The 20,519-nt window shown below is 44.8% G+C and overlaps 1 protein-coding gene across 3 annotated transcripts in view; it reads right to left on the bottom strand.

Moving 5' to 3' along the window:
* The window catches only part of mpped1 (metallophosphoesterase domain containing 1), a 45,836-nt gene that overhangs the window by 6,740 nt on the left and 18,577 nt on the right, over positions 1-20,519 (bottom strand). The window lies entirely within an intron of this gene.

Here is a 20,519-nt window from a genome sequence, read left to right as displayed (position 1 = left end):
CTCTCTTCCTTCTCCTCTTGTTCCTCTTTAACTTTCATCGCATGAATAACTGATTCGCTGTGAAACGAAACAGTGCCAAGCCGCACCCCGTCCCTGCACACATGGCTATTAGGTCCGTGAAAGCCTTTTAGCAGGTGCTGTGTGTCACCGAGAGCTTGACAACTCCAGGAGGACGCAACAACTGATGTAGAACCGATGATAGCTGGAGAAAATGGAAAGGGCAGTGTGTGTCACCAGTTTCTACTTTTCTCTCTGTTTGCTTTCTCTCACAGCTCAACTGTTCTCTGAGGGACAACCAAAGACACAGTTTGAGTTTGAAATACTCTGAAAATTGTTGTGGGTGTTTGTCATTCCACAGCCTGACATTGTCAACCGGACCACTAACTGGATTCTAGACTCACCCTGACCAAGTCCGATCACAAAGCTGACGTGTTAACTTAGAGTCTGAGCTAATCCTGATCCAGGGCAGACTTTGTTGGAGCTTCGTCAGGCTGAAATATAAAGCCTCGCCTCTTGACCAATCACCAAGGTTCCATTTAAAAACATACAAACAACCGTCATGATGCCTTTAATGCCCATAAATCCAATGTTAAACTGATCATTTCTCCTTTATCAGCTTCAAAACTACAGTCAGAAATCTGGGAATACACTTTTTTTGGTCGTATGTAAACGTGTAACACCATTAAATGTGGCGTATATAAGAGAATCCCCTCCGTCTTGTCCCCCTCAGCAGGGAGACGTCTCCATGCAGCCATAGGCGCACATACAAATGAGACCAACCGACTAACTGAAGGTAATTTCATGAATCAGTTCCCCGCCGTTATAATGCACAATCCTGACTCAGGTAACGGATTATAATTGTATAAGAGGTTTGTGTTTAGAGTATTCAAAGAGCAGAATCGGACAAAGCAGGAAGCGTATTAAAGATTGTGTTCCTGTGCAGGATCGGTGTTTGTTATGGGTCTTACAAAGGCAGAAAACAGATGTTTATGTTGCCATCCTGCAATCCCCAGGCTCATCTTTAGGCTGCACACTGGGAGAAAAACAACAGCATTCAAACTGTTACTCTCATTTCATGTGTCCCTGCAGCACAAAGAGCCATCCCACACACACACACACACACACACACATACACATACACACGTACACTGGTTTCAACTCTTCCATAAGGAAATGAAGTGAAGTGAAATTGAACGTTTAATCTAAAATGCAATTATACATATAAGGATAAAGCATAAACAGCAACGTGAAGGCTTTTAGGTGTTGGAGCGTGTGTGTGTGTGTGTGTGTGTGTGTGTGTGTGTGTGTGTGTGTGTGTGTGTGTGTGTGTGTGTGTGTGTGTGTGTGTGTGTGTGTGTGTGTGTGTGTGTTTCAGAGGCCGACTGAAATCACTGGAGTCATGGTGTCCCCAAGTCACTGAATGTCTTTTTCTTTTTCTCCTCTTTCTCTCGCATATTAATCTATTTCACACATATCACATTGTCCATTTCTTTTCTTCTCCTTCTGCTGTCTCTCCTCCCTCTTCTCCATTTCCACTCCGCTCTCCTCGTCTCCTTGTTATCAGGTAAAACTCGGCGCTGCAAGGAGAGGAGAGCAGCTCGCCCTCCGTGTGTTAGAGAGATATTTAGAGAGATATCTTAAAAACCAAATTGACTGAATGGCAACCGACGAGGAGTTTGGAGTTTGCCGCAATGTCGGGATGATGAAGAAGAAGATGAAGCCAAAAAACAGCATGCACACACATTAAAACAAGGAGTGATCAGGGGAAACAAGAGGAGATAAAGAGTGAAGGAGGCGCTTTGGTTTGTGTATGTGAAAAAAGAATGGAGAAAAAAAGGAGCTAAATATGTGTGTGTGTGTATGGTGTGTGTGTGTGTGTGTGTTTTGCTATCAGAGGCACAGTGAAAACACCCAAACGTGATCACCTCTAGCAGATTTAATTCAGACCTTCTCATGACTGAATGACCCTTAACCTCAGCCTGGGTCGGGACAGCCGGATAAAACTCTGCACACACACACAAGTTTTAAGTTTTGTCACAAATAACAAAATCATTTATAGCTGCAAACAGGCAATTTTATTCTGCTCATGCACACAAATTGGAAAATGATGTGATCCTCATTAATATTCTTGGACTTTAGGGAGTGAGGCTGCTACAGGTCCAGCAAAGAGGAAGACACACTGGAGTAAATGAACTGGGTGATTATGGCAGGAAGGCCTAAAAAACAACACATTTTTATATTTTAACGACATAGTATGTTAGTATGTCAATTGTTAGGGCTCTTCCAACATTATTTCTGGTTTAAATCATGTTTTGAACTCATTTATGTACTGATGACTACTTAAATGGTCACCTTATTTCACAGATAACAGTAAAAAAGTAAAAAAGAAAAAAAAAGGTTGTGCACAAATGCAACCAGAAAGGCAAAAATTATCCATCCAATAATCCATTCAAATCAAAGTCTCAGTCTCAGTGAGGACACCGGCGTCTCGGCGAGGACACCGGCGTCTCGGCGAGGACACCGGCGTCTCGGCGAGGACACCGGCGTCTCGGCGAGGACACCGGCGTCTCAGCGAGGACGTCTCCCTCCTGCCCCACAGCGGAAAGCATTTCTGACTCCTTTGTGCTCTCTGAACACCAGATGAGCACACAGATGAGCCGTCCACATAACTTTGCACATTCGTGACGAGCGTGCAAAGACAAACTAAGACAGAACACTGAATGATAAGAGTGTAAAGGCGTACACAGCCACATGCCCAAGGCTTTCAGAGGAAGATGAGGCTTCAGTATCGTCAGTAAATTATAGTAGCGTGTCTGTTTTGAATATTCTTTTGTCATTTGTGAGCGTGAGGTCGTCGTGTTCCTTCTGCACGATACTTTGAATAGAGTATAGGCGGCATTTATCCCATCTTTTTTCATCCTCTCCTCTCTTTTCATGTCTCCAAGTGGAATCAAACAGGATTTAGATTAAATACTGAGTACTTACTCTGGAAACTATTGAGGCGTCTAATTTGACGGCACAATATTGAATTTGCTTACAGGATGAATTTCAGTCTGGAGTGCCGTGTGAGATGACTGGATGGAGCCAGTTGGGATTTTGACAGGCATTGTTAATGTGTGGGGAATCTTTGGCACCTTGTATTGAAATGCAGACACGTGACCCAAACTAGAGATGTGGACAAAGAGAAGCTCCACCTGCGGGACTCGCTCTCTTCCTGTCTGACTTTCAGCATCGTGTTTGTTAGGCTACAAACTAACAGACAGTGAGGAACCAAATTAATAGTGAAGGTCCTCATCTGGGTAACTGAACCTGGAATGTGGGCGGGGACAGCTCAGACAATTAATTATGACCTGTGTCCAATCAGAATCCAGATAAGGAGAACAGGGATTCGGTCCTGAGATCAGACGTAATTATCAACATTACTTGTACTGATACTTGCATTTAAATGAGGGTTTGAAGAAATTGTCCATTTGGAAAAATGTATTGATTAACAAAAGTCTATTCAGGATCCATTTAAGTAATTCTTAGATGTGATCGGTCTTTATCAGGTGGACTATTGATTTCCTTTGAGTAGTTATATGTACATATTATTCTGTAACTATAGGGTGATTTTTTTTACAAACCCAAATAAATAATTACAAAACTTCTGAGAGATTTATAGGTTATAAAGTTATTATAAAAACTCTGACCTCACACAGCCGAAATACAACAAATGATTCATACACTCTTGTGTTCCTCAGCCTCTCTTATGCTACTTGACATTGAATGGAACGAGCTTCTGTTGCCTAAACTACAAGCACCAGAGCTGCTGGGTCCCTGGAAACATTTCTCTCTACGATCCGTGAAAGAGAAAACTTTGTCATATTGGCCCCAGCAATGGAAGTGAAAGAGCTGTTTGTTTTCAAGGAATTCATTTTTCATGTTTTGCAGAAAGGTCATGATTCTTTTTATTTATTACACCCACATTAAACTCATTTATTAGGAGAGAGGCAGAAGAAAGGACCTGAAAGAGACAGAGGGCTGTAATTTCCTGAAAGTCTGTGCTATGGGGGAAAACTGGAGGGTGAAAGGATGAAGAAATGAGCGGGTGGGGGCAGAGTGGGTCACAATTATGGGCAATCTCATTAGCATCAGACAGTCTAATGAGCTGGTGGGTGAGCTAACCACAACAACAGGTGCAACAAGGGTCCTGCCACAGATTAAAGAGGCATTAGACTGCACTTTGAGGCAATGATGACTTTAGCAAATGTAGGAGAGAAAGTAAATCGCACAGAAGAAGAAATACAGACACGGCTACTGATAAGGGAGAACGGAGAGATGGAGGAATAGATGAGTGAGTGAGTGAGTGAGTGAGAGCAAAAGTGAGTGAGTGAGTGAGTGAGTGAGTGAGTGAGAGCAAATGTGAGTGAGTGAGTGAGTGAGTGAGTGTGAGCAAATGTGAGTGAGTGAGTGAGTGAGTGAGTGAGTGAGTGAGTGAGTGTGAGCAAATGTGAGTGAGTGAGTGAGTGAGTGAGTGAGTGAGTGAGTGAGTGTGGGTAAATGTGAGTGAGTGAGTGAGTGAGTGAGTGAGTGAGTGTGAGCAAATGTGAGTGAGTGAGTGAGTGAGTGAGTGCAAATGCAAGTGAGTGAGTGAGTGAGTGAGTGAGTGAGTGAGTGAGTGAGTGAGGGAGTGAGAGCAACTGACTTTTGCAAATGTAGGACAGAAAGTAAATCACACAGAAGAAGCAATACGGATACGGGCACTGATAAGGGAGATCGGAGAGATGGAGGAATAGATGAGTGTTTGAGTGAGTGAGTGAGTGAGTGAGTGAGTGAGAGCAAAAGTGAGGGAGGGAGGGAGGGAGTGAGAGCAAAAGTGAGTGAGTGCACAAAAGGACAGAGGAAGACAACGCTGGTTGGCTCAGTGTATCTAAACCTAACACTAAGGAGGATTAGAGACTTGACAGAGACTCGCCTGCAGCGCCCTTCTCACTGTCAGCGTGTGTGTGTGTGTGTGTACTGAGGGAGGCAGTAGCTCAGTGGGTAGAGCTTTCGCTTGTGAACTGGAGGGTCGCCGGTTCGAGTCCCTGCCGAGGTGCCCCTGGGCAAGGCACCGAACCCTCAACTGCTCCCCCCTCCGCGAAGGGTGGTAATGTAATGTAATGTAAGTCGCTTTGGATAAAAGCGTCTGCCAAATGATCGTAATGTAATGTAATGTAATGTAATGTACTACATTGTTCTAACACCACCTTGCTCCATCCTCCCTTCTTGTGTAACTTAGCCCTTTCTTTACTCTCATGTACAGTGGTACAGTTGTACAGAGCAGTGTGTCTGTGGCTGCACTCATCACTGGTCACCTCCACTACACATGACAACAACTAACCTGTTCAAATCTACATGTTTTATCAACCAAGAGCTCGAACCAAGGGCTGTGAGTGTCATGACCCGACTGAGAGCTGTGTGAACAAAGAGATGTCTCAGGGTCAAATGTCAGAGGTAAACACTGAGGAGCATTGATCCTTCAGCTCGCCCTTCCTGTGACCTTGGTTCCACCTGTGTGGTCGTGATTGTGTCTTCACCCCCACACCTCTCTGCAGAGAGACAGATTGGAGACATGTTGGCCCTCAGCATGGCTTATGTAAGGCACAGCAGGTCCTAGCGCAAACACACACACACACACACACACACACACACACACACACACACACACACACACACACACACACACACACACACACACACACACACACACACACACACACACACACACACACACACCCCTCTGTGCCCCACAGACAGTTTTGGTTTTCTAGCATTATGTGCAGGCATAGAAGGAATTATGGTCTTTTCTCATGCCAACTGTGCCTGCATGTGTGTGTGTGTGTGTGTGTGTGTGTGTGTGTGTGTGTGTGTGTGTGTGTGTGTGTGTGTGTGTGTGTGTGTGTGTATGTGTGTGTGATCTTTGTAATGGTATAATTGCAGGTTTGCTGCAGGGGTCTCAGCAGGAAACAGCTGAAGGATGAGAAGCCACACTGTCATGTTAGAACACTTCCCTCTTCTGATACTGCCACACACATACTGTACACACACACACACACGCACACACACATGCAGGAGCGCACACACACACACACACACACACAAACACAGAAATGCAAATGGAGATGTGTATCACATATCCTTGTCCTCATGCTTGTTTTTTATATTTCATCTTCCCCGCTCTAAAAAAAAAACAAATGGAAATGGCTCCAGTTGGGTTTAGCTCGGTTGTGTGTCCAAGCATCCTCTGAATCCTGGACAAGGACAGTGTGGCATCACAAAGCCCATCTGTGGGACGCAGAGTGGAGACATCTGTCCATCTGAGACGCTCGCTCTCTCTCTATCACACACACACACGCGCACACACACATACACACTGCCAGTGTGTGTCAAATGCTCTCTCCTCTCTCACTGTCTCTCTGATAAACTCAGCTTTTGCAATTTTTGTGGTTCAGCACTCTGAGCTGGCCTGAGTGAAGATGCTGAGTCTGTTTGGTCTCCATGCATCATGAGGAGCGATATGAAATAAGACAGGACGAGACATCTTCATCCTGGAATGGAGTCCTGCACTCTTATTGGCTGTAGTGCGTTGAATCTTAGTATTAGTCACAACACATCTCACACACTCTCCACAGACAGTGAGTGGTTGATGTAAGCAGATGATGAAACCTGCGTCACTCTGAGCCGCACAGATCCGTTAATCCAGAAAGCATCATTTGGCTTTTTGGAGGTGGGAAGATTGTCTGTCCAGAAAAGTGGATTGCATGAAAACTTTCGAGCTCAGTGTGTGTGTGTGTGTGTGTGTGTGTGTGTGTGTGTGTGTGTTCCATCTAAAAAGAAAGATCCCCCCTGGCTTGTCTCAGACAGCATGCCTATCCATTCGCCAAATGAGAGCTGTCAGCGGCGACTGCCTTCTTCCAAAAACAGAAATGCCACTGCACTGCCACTTCCTCTCCTCACTTGTCCGTCCATACATCTGTCTCTCCGTCTCTATCCCAATCCCAGGGCTGTAAAATTCTGCTTGTTTGCTGAAACATCACACCTCGTGTCCTCCATCAATTACACAAACACACACCTGGCAGGTCTCCGTCTCCCCCTGATGTTTCTAGCTTTTTTATTAAAACAAAGTCAGCCATCTTAGAGGGACGAAAACAGAGAGAGAGAGAGGGATGGGGAGAGGGAGAGAGAGAGAGAGTGCGCTGTGGGAGTAGAGACGGAGAGGAAGGAGGAGAGGGAGGCATTTAGGATGCAGAATGATGGATTGCTACACAAACAGATGCAAATAATGCAATGAGGAGGGTAAAAACCCGAGTGAAAGCAAATCTTACACGAGCACACAAAGACAAAGATGGAGTGAGAGAAGGACGGAGAGGCAGAGAGGGGAAAGTGGAGAAACAGAGGGAAGGAATCATGCATGGGATTAGTATCAGATGAATAGCCAAGTCCCCTGTTCCCACTCTGGCTGTCATTCCACTGCCACTCTCTCACTCCTTCCACCTTCCGCTGTCACGTGACGCTGCTGCTCGCTCTACAATCATATCTGAGGAGGAGGCCGACTCCGTCCCTCCAGAGAAGGACGGATCCTCGCGCTCTGCATGCACAAGACGCCATTTCCAGCGATTTGACGGTCGGGGGAGCCTGAGCCAAATATTTGTTGATTTTGTATTTGGGCGCAGTTAGAAGAAGATGAAGAAGAAGAAGAAGAAACGTGCCTCCCTGATGCAACATCACACTTAGATTGAGTTAAATATTCAAGCTCTGATTTTATGACTGCTGCATTACATCAGACAGAAAAGTATCCATGAAAATGAAATGGATTCTGCAGGATTGAAAAGAAACAAACCTTGAAAAGAACTTCAGAAAGGACAAAGGGACAGAAATGTGTGTGTGTGTGTGTGTGTGTGTGTTTCTGCAATCATAGTGGATTTCTGTTCATCGACAGTTTTTTATAATTGCAGACAGCTTGTCACAGCTTGCTTTTGTTCCATTTGTTTGTCTTTTTAAAGTCATCATATTCAACAAAACAAAGAAAAAAGTGAATTCATGGAAACTCCTTCAGAACTATTGTGGCACATCGAGGCCGCGTTGTCGTCTCAGGCGTTTGCTGTTACGTCTCAAAGCACAACATTCGGATGATTTGGGCCAAATTAGAGGCAGAGCTTTAGCAGCAGTGGCGATGGGGATCTGACCCAAAACACACGGAGACCAAGAGGTGTAATCTGATGAGCAACACAGCCAAATTAGAGGAATGGGGAGGCTTGGTGGAGGTATGCCCTCGAATGAAAGCCCTCAAACATCTCGACCGATGCTGCTGTATTAAAGGAAACAACTTTTTTGGGTTTTAGGATGTGAAGCGTCCCTCAATTCCTTTTAAAAATGAACTTTGAAAGCCCTCATTCATTCTTTTACCGTCACAGCAGATTCATTTAGTTCTTCAAGTCCACACAACTTTCAATGATTCCAAACAAAACCGCTCCCAAATCTGCAAACTAAACATTTTGCAATCCCCATTTTCATGTTAAAACAGAATAAAAAGTCTCCATGGATGAATCTCAAGTGCAGAGAAAACATCTTGCTCTGTTTTTTAGGAATGAATTATTGCTCTCAGTCCCACATTTACTGGGACTTCATCTTCTCCTGCACCTCCACATCTTGTAAGAAGATCATTTCAATCTCTCAACACAAACACGGAGCCGTAAACCAAACTGTATGATTATTTGCAAACAATGCTACATGACAAACTACACACTTAACAGCTCCCAACATGCGAGCGGACGTGATCCCGCGCCGTAAAACAAGAGTTACTGTCACAAAACGAGACGGTAACGAGGAGCAGAGCACAGCCTTAAAATGCTTTGCGATGCACCCCAGAGTCTTCAGCTCCAGACAAGCCACCCCCACAGCAGCCCCCCTCTCCCCCCCCCCACACACACACACACAACACGCCACAACTCAACAATATCCCCAATCTGCTGAGCTGCTCGGCAGTGGGAGGGAACAGGGATGTGACAAATCAGCCGGGCCCCTGGCAGTCAACTTCATGCCCGGCGATAATGAGCTCCCACCGGAGAAAACTCTCGCGGGCATGAGCGGCGACACGCTAATCGGCCAAAGTCGAGTGTGAAAAAAAAAAAAAAGAAATACAGGAGAAAAAAAAAAGAGAGAACGTACAGAAGAGAAAAGTTCTCTTCAGAGAGAGGAGCGTCAGAAGAGAGACGGCGGGGAGAAGAAAAGACTGATGTACGTACAAAGAGGCAGATGGGCGGACAAACAGAAGTGAGGAGAGGAAGAACACCGGCGTCTCTGCGGAGCCACAGAGCGCGTGCTGCGTGTTCACGGATGAAGACGGGCTGGAGCGCAGCACATGGTTTGGGCCCGACGTAAGCCCCCCTGTGTGTGTGTGTGTGTGTGTGTGTGTGTGTGTGTGTGTGTGTGTGTGTGTGTGTGTGTGTGTGTGTGTGTGAGTGCTTATACAGCAGCTTGGTGAGGTGCTGTGTCATATGGAGGTGCCTGAAGCAGCACCGGGGACCGAGGAGCCTCCCCCAATTGGACGACTTGTGCGGTGGAGTGGCAGAGGGAGAACGAGGTGTGAGGGCGTGGGGTTTGTGTGGGAGACGGGACGAGGCGGCTCAGTTTGTCAGATGGCGTTTGGCGCACAGCACAGGGACTCTGGCGGCATGATGCTATGACCTCCGTACATCACGCATCAACAGCAATAAGGAGGGAAGCAAACCTCCGTCTTCTCTTTCTCTACTGTACGATGGAGTATGAGGACTACTGATCAAAAAATACGAATAATTATTGTTTTAATGGCCTGTTATAACAATCTGGAGCTCAGTGTTTCCTTCATTGGCAGCTGAGGGTATTGGAAACAAGCCAACATCTCAGAATAAACCTCCATGAAATGTCACATAAGCAAAGGAGACATGTCATGCGGTGTGGGATCTGTTCTACAACTGCCATGATGCCGAACGCCACACAGCCACTAACCGCCACTCCCGCTACTCCCGCCACTCCTGCCACTCCCGCCGCCCCTCTGAGCTCCAGCAGGCGTAATGAAGGGCCATTTAGCTTGCATTTAGAAGCACTGGGGGAAGCACATTTGTCCCCTTCCTGTTCTAAATAATGACCAATTACCAGCGAATGTGAGGTGGGCTTCAGCGCCAAGGATGAGATGTTTGAGACGACAGTGAAAAAGCTGTCATGGGTGGGCGGATTGGGGAGGTGGGGTGGTGGTTAGGCCTCTAATTGGAGCCAGATTTCACACCAATGTTTCTGATGATGCTGCAGCATGAGGGATAAAGAGAGAGAGAGAGAGAAGGAGGGAGAGAGAGAAGACAGGGGAAGAAGAGAAATTTGAGAATTGAGAGTGGAGTATGAGGGTGTGAGCGGGAAATGGGCTGATAATGACAGAGACAGATGGATGGAGGGAGATGAAGGAGGGATGAAATACACTGGGAGGGAGGGAGGAGGACATGAAGAACAACTGGACATGAAGAGAGAGAAAGAGAAAAGAGAGGAGAACAGACAACTCACTGCTGTTTGTCCTGCAGGGATAATATTCAACTAAAGTCTAATTCTGTCCATAAAGGCTGTCGGACTTTTTTTTTTTTTTTCCTCCTGCAATACAGATCCCCCCCCCCCCTCCTTTCAGAATGATAGTTGCCTTGGTAACCGTGGCAAATCGTCCTTTTCTCAAACAGATGTCCCATTTAGTTGGAAATTAGAATGTGTAAAAAAAAACCCATGAGACACAAATTATTTCAAAGTTCTCTGGTGGAGAGAAGGAAACGAGGGGTGGGGGAGAGGAGAAGAAAGAAAGACAGAACAGAAAGGAAATGGAGAAAAAAAGAGATCTCCTCCACTACCGCCCCACCTCCTCTTCCCTGCCTCCTCTCCTCCAGTCTTCTGCCGCTCCACCATGTAAATCATGGAGAACAGCCAGATCATCAAGAAATGCTGGGTTGTTATGATGAAGAGGGGGAGGAGGAGGAGGAGGAGGAGGAGGTATTTGGGGAGTGGCTGGATGGGCGAGCAGCACTGCAGGTGAGGGGGCAGAGGTGAGGAGTGTGTGCATCCGGGATGGGGAGGGGGCAAGAGGCGAGTCCAGAAGGTCTCAGTGCCAGAGTGGTAGAAGAGGAACACTGCTGCTCCCAATAAACAGCTTGGGCACTGAACTCTGTAATGCTCAACTCTGATTGGTCAATGGCGAGGAACAGCTTTACCTACATGTACATATGTCAGAAAGCGGACAATTGACTGCAGCGTGCAGCGTGGCGTCCTTGTGTCGCCCCTGTCCCACGCTGTGACTGAACCAATGCTACTCACTGTGACTTTATGAAGAAAGACTAAATTGACACCGATGCTCAAAACACCTAAATGTATCAATGGGGCTATTGTTCTCAGTGGAAGCTTAAATTAATAATAATTCCATTCAAAGTTAATAAACTGTGTTAAATTAGTGATCCTTCCTGTCTGAGCTTCTGTGTCCTGATCAACCTGACTGGGATCATTTCTACAACAATCACACACTGACATCAACACTGATCTGTGACGTAACAGAGCTGGTGAGGAAAATTAAAATGTTTCTCAGATTCAAGCCTTCCACACACACACACACACACACACACACACACACACACACACACACACACACACACACACACACACACACACACACACACACACACACACACACACACACACACACACACACACACACACACACACACACACACACACACACACACACACACACACACACACACGGGACATGTCAGGGCGATGCTGCAGAGGTGCAAACAGTGTAATAATCATCAGTAATCATTCTGTTTCTCTGTGTGTGTGTGTGTGTGTGTGTGTGTGTGTGTGTGCGTGTGCTACAATCGCACTGGTGGAGCATTTTGAATTTTTATCATTTAGTAACTCTTTGCAGTGTGGACGCCGTCCTGACTGCCCTGACTCCGTGATCAAACATCCAACAGAACCACTTGCTGATGAACCGGCGACTTGGAAAGAGGAGAAGGCAGTGTGCGTGTGTATGTGTCTGCGCGTGCTTGCACAGGAGACAGAAGGAGAAAGCGGAGAGAGAGATTGAGGCGAGGCGAACATAAGGACAGAATCCCTTTAATTCAGTTTTTTCCCGCACAATGCCACATGCCTTAGGGAGGGAAAGCATGTGTGAAATGGAGCAAAAAGCCCTGTAGCGTGCCATAACGCACAAGCACACACACATGCTGGTACACACACATGCAAACACACACACCCACACACCCCCACATATTGAAGTCCTGCCCCTGGAGGCCATTTAACAGGTAATTTAAAGAGAAATCCCTCCAGGGAAATGACACAGTAAATGTCCTCTTGTCTGCTCTCCTCCTTCCCTTCCTCCTTCCATAACTGTTTATTCAGCTACAGGGCTGCAGACTGGCAGCACTTAGCAGGAAGGGGAGGGGGGGACGAAATTGGAGAGCAGTATAAAGAAAAAAGGGTAAAAAAGAAAAGATGCACAAGTGGGAAAAGTGACAAGTGTTAAAGTAGGCCAATTTTTTTTCATTCCTCTCCCAGCCCCCCTAAGTATGCGTTTATTAATGTTCAGTGTTCGTAGGCTACTTTATTGGGGCCCTGTGGGAATGTAAACGCCATGGGGACGGAGGTGGGAGACGGCATGAGGGGAGGGGGGATGGAGGAGTGAGAGAACAGGACCCAGGGGGGGATCCAGAGTCTCCCAGTGAGTCGAATGTTAATTTAGGGTGATGAGGCCCAGAAAAGAGAAAATCAACTCCCTCTGTACGTCTCCCTCCCTCACTCCGCTGTGGCTACGTGTTCTAGTGCATTAACTACAAAGCCTCACATTACAGTTACATGTGCATATCACACGCTATCTTGTTATTCTATTGCTTTAGTCCACATTAGTGACTCAAATATTACAATCCCTGTATTAATGTGGCCAAAATGATAGAGACCAGCTACATGCTAGCTGTAAGTTTCATTATACGTAAATCACCCAACAGAAGAGATAAATGACATCGCCGACATGACTGACATCGTCCATGAACGAACGGTATCAGAAACAATACCTTTGAAAAAGGCTCATGCTGCATTCAGGTGGTGTTGGAATTTTTTTGTTTCAATCAGCCGAAGTTGGAATAAAAAAATAAAGAATTAAGATTACACAACTTTCTTCTGTGTCGACAAAATGTAAATATTTATGTTCTTGCATTTCTGAACATAAAAGATCAGAAGCTGTATATTTTGGTTGTTTCCTCTGAGAAGCACTTGAATGTAGCACAAGCTTAGACTGATTGGTTCAGGCCTACATGATCATGTCTGGGCCTGAATAACAGTGTTGTTGGACAAAGCCAAACCCAAATACAGTACATGAACCTCAACAAAACATTGTGGTCACAGATCAGAAATGTCTGGCGCCGGAGCAAGAAATGCAAAAATAATGACAGGGTAACATGACTGTGAAGTGTGGTTATAGCAAATGACAGTACTGGCACACTTCCTGGTCATAATTAATAATCATGTGTGTGAAGAAGACGTGGTGCCTTCAGGTGGCTCAACAGAAGAATGGAGCTCATATTGATATCCAGTAGTTCAGCTAAACTAGGCTAAACCAAACACAGTAGGTGATAAAAGTCCCAAAAGTGGTTTAATTCAATTTATATCTCACAACATCAGCGTCTGAGATTGATTTCCTGACAGCAAATGGAATAAAATATAAAGTTTCAAGAGGCCGTATCACATCTCACATGTCTAACCTTCCTCAAACACACCAAGCTCCGAAAATGGCCTGTGGTTCTAACGGCACTAACACGTGCCATCGGGTAAAACAAAGGCCTGCATAGTAATGAAGTGAAACCAATGGCTGCCTGGAAGGGAGAAAATCAATCTAAAACTTTGTTGGCAGTATTAAACTAAAGAAATAAACTATATGCAATTTGTAGTTAATGGGATAAACCAAGCAAAACCACTGGAGTGCGCCTGCTTGAGTAGTGGCATTTGTCTTTTGTTCATTCATTCCTCCTCCTCCTCCTCCTCTCCTTCTTTTTATGTCCTCTTTCTGAAGTCTCGTTCTCTTCCCTTCCATTAGTGGAGGAACAGATGAAACTCCAAAAGCCAGAGACGAGAGGTCAAATTACCTTCATGCCATCTTTGTCATCATTAGATCATTAGATGCCTTATGATTAAAGGAAAGCCAGGCATGCCACTGGTGTTTCTGCTCTTCTCCTCTCCCCTCACCTCTCTGCTACCGCTCCTTCCTTCCCATTCCTCCTTTCCTTTCACCGGGGCTCCAAATACAAGCAAGTTAATTAAACTGGCTTTCATTTCTCGCTCATCAGCAAGGACAAGCCATCAAACGTACAGCAGGTAGTCCATTTCTGTCAAATGAGCGCGAGGAGGAAGGAGAGATGGGGGAAGGCAGGAGAAGGAGGAAGAGGAGTAGGTAGATGAGATGTGGGGGTGGGGAGGAGGAGGAAGAAAACTGCCTCTCTTCATCTCTTTAGTTTTTGATGAGCTTTCTTAATTGGGCCACTATAGAAGGAGAAGTTAATCCTCAATAATTAAAAAATCTAATTAAGGAGTCTTTTGCATCTCCATCCTTAATTATTCCATGTGGAGCAGCGGGGAGCGATACTTTTCTCCAGTTTTCATTTAAGGAAGAGAAAAAAAACGCTCTCTTACTTTCTCTCCTCTATCAACAAACACGCCATTTTCCTCCTCTCATCCTTCTTTGTATCTCAGTGTGTGTACGTGTGTGTGTGTGTGTGTGTGTGAGCGAACAAGCCATCTGTCTGCCCTGCTTGTCTTAAACTCCTCAGAGACAATCATCATAAACATTAAAGAGATTTAACCCCTTACTACCAACACCGGTCCACAGAGAAATGTTCCTCCTCCTAGGATCTCCTCATCTGCCCCTGCATCTCTCTATCTCTATCTCTCCATCAAAAGCTTCAAAATTGCCGTTGACATCATTCCTATCAATTAGTCAGGGATTGCTGCTAGTCATCAATATGCAGCAGTTGACCAATCTTGTCTATGTTTGTCTGTTTATGCTTGTTTTTATACCTATAACTCTACACAAACACATCACGAAGCCAAACAACAATTAAAGCAGCATGGTTCCAATACATTTAACATCTTGAATCACAAACTGTATTAATCTAAATGAAAATACAAGTAAAAATTCATCATTTGCCCACCTCATCACATTTTCAATAGATGAATGTGAAATCTTTATCGTCACATTAATAACCTTCCATGGATCTAACAGAACTGTAAAAACCCTCATTTGTGCTCCAGAACCTGTTCAGATCTTTACGGGATTTTTACGGGACAATAAAAAACAAGGCATCCCTATGCAACCTTGGTTGTGTCAAACCTCTGCAAAAAAAGCTACAATTACTTTATTAATCAAGGAAAAAGCAGCATTTTCTACCAAGGCAGAGCTCTGTGAGTGATCTTTGATATGTGTGTGTAGTGGTCAGCAGTGGTGACGTCATCTCTTCTCAAGCCCATCACGCCGCAAAATGACAGAGTGGTTGGCCACTATTTCCCATCAGTTCAGGGAATGGCCAGTCTCCGGGGAATACAGTGTGTCTCAAATGGGAGTCTGGATCTAAATGAAGTCTCAGATAAGTTTTTGGGACGGTAAAATTGCAAATCTATTCCATATTTAGAGTGTTACATCTGAGAAGAATGTTATAACTCCATGAAGAAATTTGAATGCCTGTTCAACAGCTTATAGGAAAGTTTGTTGCTTCTGGCACTGTTTTTGGTTACTGCCAAGCGAAACTTTTTTTTTGTGGTGAGATAATATGTTCAAACTGTTTTTCAACAATTTAATTGGCTGTTGTCTACAACCTCTAATTACATGCTGTAACAGAGGTGTGTGCAATTAAAACCACAACAGGCATGAACTTGTGGTTTTTACATGTCTTCTGCATGGTGCAGGTCATTTGAGGTCAGAGTTTTGATGTTTGAGGGTCTAAATTGCTTTATTGATTAGATTGTCTGGTGTGTGTTCAGGGATGGGACAGTACTGTCCCACCAGCAGGGGGCCTTGCAGCAGGAACATTGACAGTGACAGCCCACACAAAAAGGTTATTAGTTATATTTAAAAATGGATGAAGACGGCCAATCAAAGAGGCAAACAGGCTTTACCAGTGTGATGACCCACATCTGAGATCTGATACAGCAGAATCCAGATAGCACAAATGCTAATCAATACCAGGTGTAATGTCACTGAATGTCATTATCAAGAGAACAGACTTGGTAACAGAATTTGCAAAGTTGTAAAGTGGTTGGCCTGTAACTTTACTGAATAGTGATGAATGTATTTTGTAGTATGTTCAATGTTTTTTAACGATTCTACTCAAAATCCCATTAAGTCAGTTCATGTAGTGAATATGTGGCGTGTCATTATACTGACTGAGAGATTAATTAAAATTTAGTAAATATAATTGTTTTAAATGCTTTTTTCTCTCTTTTCTCTCAGATAAATATGAGGATCCATCCACGGCTCCACATCAGAGCCGGCCAGCTCATTATTAATAATGACTCAGATGTCATATGAGGTTGCCAGATTGATTTCTGCTGCTGAGAATCTTATTGCTAAATTATGAGCAGAGAGCATCCAAGCTCTGACATACCAGGTGGTGAAACTATTATGAACTTCCTTTTGGGTTATTTATCTTCAAATTCTTCTTTTGAGAAGAATGTTTTAACACATTGATAGAAGGATATTTGATCAATGAATGAAATTCCATGTAATGTGTTTAAAAAAAGTGTTATTAACCAAAGACAGAAGAGCTCAGATTATTTTCTGCTGGTTGTAATACAAATCAAGGGCGGTGGTAAATAATTATTTTGTTCATAGTCGGCAGTTGGATGACTCATATTATATTGTTGGGATTATTTTTTTATATTTATCTAAGCTCCAATTCTGCATTTCAACATAAAAGATTCAACATTTCAGTATAATTGAATTAATTGTATGAACTTCCAGCTATTAATCTGTTCCAATCTTTGGTGGAGGGAAGCAGGATCAGCTGGTTGTGAGGTTTTTCCTAGGTCTTCAGACTCTAGAGTGTGACAGGCGGCGATGGATGAAGCATGAGGCCTTACAAAGTGCTGTAGAAATTATGTTATGTAAATTTCTGAGGTAGTTATCGATTATAAGAAAGTTTTAATTTTGGAGTAACAGCAACCCAGACAATCCGGCCGTCCCGTGGTTGTTACAGGGCGACTGAATGCATATAAGCTCTGATTCTGGAGTCAGCTCTTCTTTGTTTGGAACAAGCCATATCTGTGTGTGTGTGTGTGTGTGTGTGTGTCACTCCCATCAGCCTAATTATTGATCCCACTGCTTTTCTGCCAAGGCCTGCCCATCAAGCACCAGGATTGGCCACACGCCTGGCGCTCTCGCATGCTTGCACTAATGTTGATTTTTGACAGCTCTGCCGCCAGTGCGCTACATCACACACACAACTGCCCGGCACACACTCGGGAGACGTTTGCAAGTTATATCATACATTATAGTTTTTCCTCTCAGGACCTCTGTGACCTCATATCAGCCCTGATCAGGGGTGACTCTTTATGTTTAACCCATAAACACAATAACACAAGCCTCACAGGCATGCAGGACGAGGCGTGTTCACACTCAGAAACACAGAAATACTGACTCACCCAGGTACAAACATCAACAGCAAAATTCAAACACACTTATTCAGTCATGTGCATATTGAGAAATAGAAATGCTCACTCACTCATACTCACTAAAACACGAACGCCTATTACAGGAATCACTCTGCCACCAAAACGGCACTCCGTCCTGTTTTGCTGCCTGTGTTGCAGGGATGAACCGAAGGGAAGAAATAATGGCAGACTTGCCATTCATACATCAGGCTTCACTCTGAAACTGGTGTGGGGACCAGTACTGGTTTTGAATTTCCCAATGACGCAGGCCTGCCTCACTGAGTTGTAAAAACGAGGAGTTAATTGAAGAAAGCGAGTTCACTATAGGGGTTCACCACAGGGGGACCGGCATTAGTGCAGCTTTATAAACAGCAGACGAGTGGTGTCGCCAATTTACACAGAACTACCCCTCTTTAAATCTCCTGAAGAGAGAGGGGCTCTGAGTCTTTCTACTGTGAAGCCTCATAGGGGGTAACTTAATAAGAAACATCACAATAACTATGCAGCATTATGCTAAATAAGAGCCAAGACCCAGACTGCAGCAGCTGGATCAGTGCCACTTATGTGTGAGATTAAATCAATCTATTAATCACTAATACAACAAGATTACATGGAGCTGGACTTTATTGTGAAACAGGTTTTCATTTTAGCGTGATGGTTTGTTTTATGAATAGTTTAAATGAGTCACACACACACACACACACACACACACACACACACACACACACACACACACACACACACACACACACAAACACACAAACAAAGGAGGTTATAGAGACAGAAGACGGGACAAGCAGGAGAAGAATGAAGATGAGGTCAGTCATGGCAGAGGTAAAGAGAAGCTGGTTGATGAAGGCAGATGGATAAAGGGTGGAAGAGGAAGAGGAGCTGTGATGATGACAGTGACAGACGATGGGAAAGAGAACATGAGGAGGTGACAGACGCAAATGGAGAAACAACCAAACAAAACAAAGGCGATGGAAACAGAGGGAGAGACAGAGAATCAGTTCAGGGATGTAAATGAGCTGAACACCTGAAAACGCCTGAACACCTGATGAAACATGATGTGTTATTAATAAATCTACAGACTAAGAAGGTCATGATGTCATCCAGTATGAACTCTGAGCACTCTGAGAAACTTTTGGGCTCGTTTACTTTAAGTGGGAAACACATAGAATCAATCTAAAGGTTAAAACATAAAGACAGACAGAGATACAGTCTGACAGTCTATTGCTTTGTGGTAGAGGAGAGGATTCTGGGTAGAGTGGGTGGAGGTGGTGGTGTAGTGCCATATATATAGGCAATAAAGCAGCACCAGACTGGCATCACCATGGTGACAGAAAGACCGGAGTGGGCACTGTACCATCACTTCTGCTTGATTGGTGTGTGTGTGTGTGTGTGTGTGTGTGTGTGTGTAGCTATCCAGCGACATGCAGAGACCACCAAATGATGAGTAGGTATGAGTGACAATGGAACAGTACAGGGAGGAAGGATAGTGAAGAAGGAGAGAAACATTGGGAATGAGGAAGGATAAAGTAAGAGGAGGGTATAAGGATGGAAGGGGACAGAGAGAGGAGTGAGAGGAATGATGGGAGAGGGTGGAGGAAATGAGGAGGAAAGAGGAGGAGCAGGCTGTTAGGAAGGACAGGAAAAAAAAAGGAAGGAGTGAAGACCGGATGCAGGGAGGAAGGATTGGGACAAAAGGGAAGGAAGGAGGAAAGGAGGGAGGAGTGGAGAGGGTGCAGACAGTGCAGAGGGGAGCACATGGAGCCTCCAGCTGGAGACCCTCTGTGCTGCAGGAACACACCCCCAGGCTCTGTCACACACACACACGGACACACACAAGTGAGAGCACACATGGGTGTACACAAACACACAAAGAGAGCGCAAACCAAGTGGTGTACCCAGAGGGGACACACACAATCACACATCCAGGCACAGATTCCAACAGGCACACACACACACACACACACACACACACACACATACACACGGTCTGTCACCTCATTTGCCCATTACACCGTCCAGGGCCAGCCAGTGAATAAAAACATCTGATTTCTCCCCCATCCATCTCCATCCCTCCTGTCTCCTCACCTCACTTTACTCTCCTTCTCCCCTTTGTTCTTATCTTCCATCTACATCACTCCTTCACTCTCTCACTCCTTCACTTCACCTTAGGCTGTTTCCTGCCCTGGCCTGAGCAATAAACTCAGGGGATCCTCTAATAACAGCAAACCAATTACCCAGCACTGGGGACAACACACACACACACACATGCACACACGCACACGCACACACACACACACACGATCAAACAATGCCCTGAGGGCCTGTGACCAACAACACACACAATGATTATGGCGACTACCTAACCCTTTAGATACGGTACATGTGTACACACACACACACACACACACACACACACACACACACACACACACACACACACACACACACACACACACACACACACACACACACACACACACACACACACACACACACACACACACACACACACACACACACACACACACACACACACACACACACACACACACACACACACACACACACACAGGGTCATATTCAGAGTTACACACACTATGGACACAGGCAGAGTTGCTTAAACGTCTGACATGTACTAGAAAATACTTTTTCTAGTATGTAAGTCATGTTTGATCACACACACTCACACACACTCGACACCACCACCACCACTAATGTAAAGCGTTTCTGTGGTTACAGTTGTCATAGATGTATTAAATATTCCCTGTGTACTCCGGCCTGTCGTC

This window comes from Genypterus blacodes, unplaced genomic scaffold, assembly GCF_046128005.1.
Source record: "Genypterus blacodes isolate CSIRO-AG114 ecotype Tasmania unplaced genomic scaffold, CSIRO-AGI_Gbla_v1 ptg000158l_1, whole genome shotgun sequence".
In the NCBI taxonomy this organism is placed as follows: domain Eukaryota; kingdom Metazoa; phylum Chordata; class Actinopteri; order Ophidiiformes; family Ophidiidae; genus Genypterus; species Genypterus blacodes.
The sequence above is the reverse complement of the archived record's forward strand: the minus strand, read 5'-3'. Positions and strand labels throughout refer to the sequence as shown.